Consider the following 5,021-nt stretch of genomic DNA (forward strand, 5'->3'; position numbering starts at 1 on the left):
TTGCGAGAATTAACATTACTAGAAGAGTTTAAATGTTGTTTGCCAGAGAGAATCGTTGTTCATCTAAATGAGCAAAGGGTCACCTCACTATGTGATTCTGCTGTCTTAGCTGACGTATTTGTCTAGACTCATAAATCCACGTCTTTTTCTGTTGTCAGCACGCAGTGACCATGTTGTGACATCACTATCTGCTGTCTGGTGGGCGAAATTTGTGAAACCGTCTCAGGGTTTTGGAGTCCTATCCAGTCTGCCTCTGAGGAGTCACGTCAGTGCTATTATTGAAGTAGGACATGTGATTGCAAATTGTCCCGCCTTGGCAAAGAAGGAGCGGAGGAAGTTGTCTCCGCCTCATAAAAGCGTTGCCCTGGTTTAAACCAGTTTCAGTGTGAATGATTTGGGTTTTAGTTTTGTAAGGCCGAAGTCTGATTGTGTCTATGACCCTTTTCTTTTGGAGGGCTTCGTTTCTCTCTCTGAAGGTGGTGATGATAAGCAGCAGGTTAAAACTTTGCGAGATACTGGAGCAGCCCAATCTTTGATACTTGTTGATGTTTTGCCCTTTTGTGATGCTACTATTGTGGTTCATATGTGTTAATTGAGGGGGTTGGAATGGGATGTGTTAAGTCCCCACTGCGTTCTGTATTTCTGTTGTCTGATTTGGTTTCTGGGTTTGTATGAGTGGCTGTTTGTTCTAAATTGCCAGTACCTGGAATTTCTTTTATACTTGGCAATGACCTTGTTGGTGGAAAAGTGTTTCCTGTTCCTGAGGTCATTGTAAATCCTAGGCAGGTGGAACAAACCCATCAGTTGGGCTGTGAATTTATGCCGTTGACCACAAGATTGTAATCCAACGTCTTGAATGCTGCCTCGGCCTCTCAGGCAGAGTTTAGAATGGTTAAATCATATCTAGGTAATAGAGAGTTTATGGTTTTAATGGGTAATGGCTCATAAAAATGATTTGGCATTTTTTGTGGAGTCCCTCAAGGTTCAGTTTTAGGGCTTTTGTTTTTGTCTTTGTTACACTTTATTATGCTTATCATATATATTGTTTCATTTGTTCATAGTATATTTTGTTTATAATTTTGATTGTAAATTACAAATATTATTATTATTTTTATTATTTTTATTATTATTATTATTATTATTATTAATAATAATAATAATAATAATTTTACAAACTCTATTGACTAGTCTATAGTTATGTGAAAAAGTAAGTACACCCTGTGAAATGTATAGAATTTTTCAGCATATTTGCACATACAGACAGTCATTTAAACAATACTAATGGACAAAAGTGATATATATTTTAAACACATATAATCTGTAACAATATTTAAGTGGCACCTAAAATGAACATTTTTGTTATCCTTTATTTAATGGAAATAAACAGAAAAGCATTTTTTGTAACACGGAAAAGTAAGCATATATGCATATATCACTGCTTCAAATGGGTCAAATTGAAATCAAGTAATGAATATCTTGGAGTAACCTGTCTTATTTAAGCATCAGAAATCTTGTCTGATTTGCTGTCTGTTTTTGGAGTGTGTGGTGTCATCATGCCTAGATCAAAAGAGCTCTCTGAGGCCTTCAGAAGGAAAGCTGTAGACGCCTATGAGTCTGACAAGCACAACTTGCACAACCTGCTTGCACAGCTTGTCCAGGCCAGGCCACCTGAGCAAATTTAATCCAAGATCAGACAGTCAGATGCCAAAAAAAAAAGACGTCTGTAAGAACCCCAAAATGTCATCATAGGATCTTCAGGTAGCTCTTGCTACCATTAAAAAAGACTGCACACATTTGAACTACATGGAAGGTGCGCCAGGAGGAAGCCTAAAAAGAACTGTCTAGAAAGAACATCAGGACACGACTAAAGTTTGCTAATGAATAATTAGGTAAGGACCAGGACCTCTGGAACAATGTGCTATGAACAGATGAGTCAAAGAAGTTTTGGTCGCTGGGTGTTGGGCCCGTATATGTGTTGCACTGCCCATACATAGTATCTTGGGGCCGTGGGCTCGCATGGTAACAGTGACTGAAAGCTCGCCTAGTGTAATGTGGTTGTTCAGAAGTGACTGGGCATGCAAAAGCTATGAACCATCATGTTGTAACATCTGTTCACTCTTTTTCCTGATCTTTCTCTGTTTTTGACCTTTTCTTGGTTGTCATGTGATTCTTGTTTTCTGTTAGTATTTATATCCCTGTGTTTGCTCAGTTCCTTTGTCTTGCATTGTCTATATACCCTGTTGCTGTTTCTTGTTTAGTTCTGTTTTACTTTGTTTTGTCATGTCATGGATTTATCTGTTCTACTCACCTCTGCCACTGTGTTTTTGGACTCTGTTGGATCTCACTTAAATAAAAGCAACTCACACTTGCATCCTGCCTCAATGCTTCCTATCTTACAGAATGCAAGACCAAACAAGGATGCAGCGAGTCTTGTTCTCTCTCAAGAGAGAGAATTTAAATATCTTGAAGAATTGCTCTCCACTCTCCAGTCTGGGGAATCTCTTCTCCTTCCTTCATTGATGGCTACACCTAGTGAGTATGGTGAAGATGGCACTTGTGAGGGTTTTATTATGCAGTGCAGACTTTACCTTCAATATTTACAATGTCCTACCCCACCGACGAGGATGTCTCTGCAGGCCCTCCCAGGGTGGCGTATGCTCCTGTTCCTGATCCCAGGGCCGCCCCAGTTCCTATGCTGGCCCCTCAGTGCCCTGCTCCCATTTCAGCTTTACGCCACATTGCATGGTCTCCTCCACGTCCTGTTCCTGTCCCTGTTTAGCCACTTTTTCCGTTTCCCACTCAGTTTATCACACAGCAACCATTACAGTTCCATGCCAGACCACACTTCCACAGTCTGACCTCAATTCTGTGTTTCCTCCTGTGTCTGCCCAATCTCCAGTCCATAGTTTTCTGTCCCTATCACCATGTATATCCCTGTACCAGTCTCCATCAGTGTTCCTGTTTTTGTGTCTGGTCTTTTTGTACCCATTCCTGTAAATGTCTGTCTTTCCCTGTCCCAGTGACCCTGTCTGTCCCTGTCCCCATGTCTATGTTAAGTCCCTCTCTTGTTCTGCCATTTGTCCAGCCTCCTACCCAGTCCTTTATCCCATCTTCTCTCCAGGCTTCTCTTACGTTTCCTCTTCTGTCCAGCTTGTGGTCCAATCTCATTTTTTGTCTCCTGCCACTTCTGATGTCTCATCTCATGTCCAGTCTTCCTTCCAGCCATTTGTCAAGTCTCATGTCCAATCTTTTGACCAGTGTCCTTTCCGTTCCCCTGTCCAGTTTCCTGTGCGTTCCTCTGTCTAGTTTCCTATTTGTTTTCTAGGTCAGTCCCATGTCCAGCCCTTGTTTCCAGCCTCCCCTCTGGGCCAGCTCCCTTGGTTTGTCTCCTAGCCCCACCCTCTCATTGGTCTCAGGTGATTCTTGTTTTCTGTTAGTATTTATATCCCTGTGTTTGCTCAGTTCCTTTGTCTTGCGTTGTCTCTATACCCTGTTGCTGTTTCTTGTTTAGTTCTGTTTTACTTTGTTTTGGCTTGTCATGGATTTATCTGTTCTACTCAGCTCTGCCACTGTGTTTTTGGACTCTGTTGGATCTCACTTGAATAAAAGCAACTCGCACTTGCATCCTGCCTCAATGCCTCCTACGTTACACATGTTCATTCCAGCTGAGAGAAAAGTGACGAACTTGTGAGAGCTTGGGACCATTGTATTGCAGCTGTGCAAGAAGTAGAAAAGTTTGTCAAAGATGAGGCCTTTGAGATCTGAGACTGTGTTAAACGTTGAGCTAGAATTTAATGTAATTGCTAAGCTGTGACCACCACCAATAGCTTGCAAAAATAAGTCATCTGAACGGATGTAAACAAGAGTGAGATGGAGAGCCAGCAATAACACTGAGCAGTCCTGTTGTATGAGGCAATGACATTTATATCAGATATACTGATTAATACTGAAAAAAACGATGTTATTTACAAGTGCACAGTGGTCTATATGATGGCACATACGCATGTGTGAAACACTCTACCACCACAAGCCACGCCAACCCTGAAAATATAACGCTGAGCAGAGATGAATGTAACATTCTGCATGCAGTGGAATTCAGTACAACACTATTTGATACAACACTGATACCCTATATAAGAAATGCGCTGAAGGCCATATTTTACAGGTTAAATGTAATTTAGGGTAAAATGGAACGGAAAATCGTCTAAACATTAATGAACTTAAAATACATAAAAAACCCCCACAGATCCCCTGCATTTATGCTGACTGACTTGTCATTCAACACAGTGCTCCTCACCTCTTCAGCTGGGAGACAGGGCTGGTTCAGTTGGAAGGGGTATAGTGATGGGGAGACAGGGCCGGATCACTGGAAATTAGACAGTAACAAAACTCATATATAATGTTATTTAAGCTTGAACCTATTATGTAGCTTTCGTTGCATGGTGTTTAAGGGAAGACAGCTAATTTACAGTGTCTAATTTATAGTGTTGTGCTCCTCTTTTTTAATGTAATCACTTTTCCCTTAGGGCTGGAGTCTGGAAGGCTCTGATTGGATACAGCATGGGGCGCGCCATCTCTTCTATAAGGTCATCTGCATTTGATCAGTTTAAAACTAGACTTGTGCCTTTAACTTGTACAGGTTAAAAGAAATAAAAGTTGATAATTGGTCAATTATTTGTAGTTGGAGGTGTCCTGGTCTGGCAGTTGGATGGCCGTTGGCTCATGTTTTTTATGTACGGCCTTAAATTTTCCCATAGACATTGGAGGTCATAACATAAAATTGGGGGCTCCTCTTTTGTGGCGGTTTTGCCACATGTTGATTTTTTTCCCCCACGTTTGTTGTTGCACTTTTGTGCTTTTGCTGGTGGTTTTTGCTTGTGTGGTGGGGGGCGATTGTGTGGTGGTTAAGTCTGTTGATCTAACTGCATTCGTTCTTTCTCCTTCTGTAGATGCTCTTGATAAATACACTAAAGCTGATCTGTATGCTTTAGCAGATCATATATTTATTCCCAAAACTGTAT

The sequence above is a fragment of the Colossoma macropomum genome, unplaced genomic scaffold (genome assembly GCF_904425465.1).
Source record: "Colossoma macropomum unplaced genomic scaffold, Colossoma_macropomum, whole genome shotgun sequence".
Lineage (NCBI taxonomy): Eukaryota > Metazoa > Chordata > Actinopteri > Characiformes > Serrasalmidae > Colossoma > Colossoma macropomum.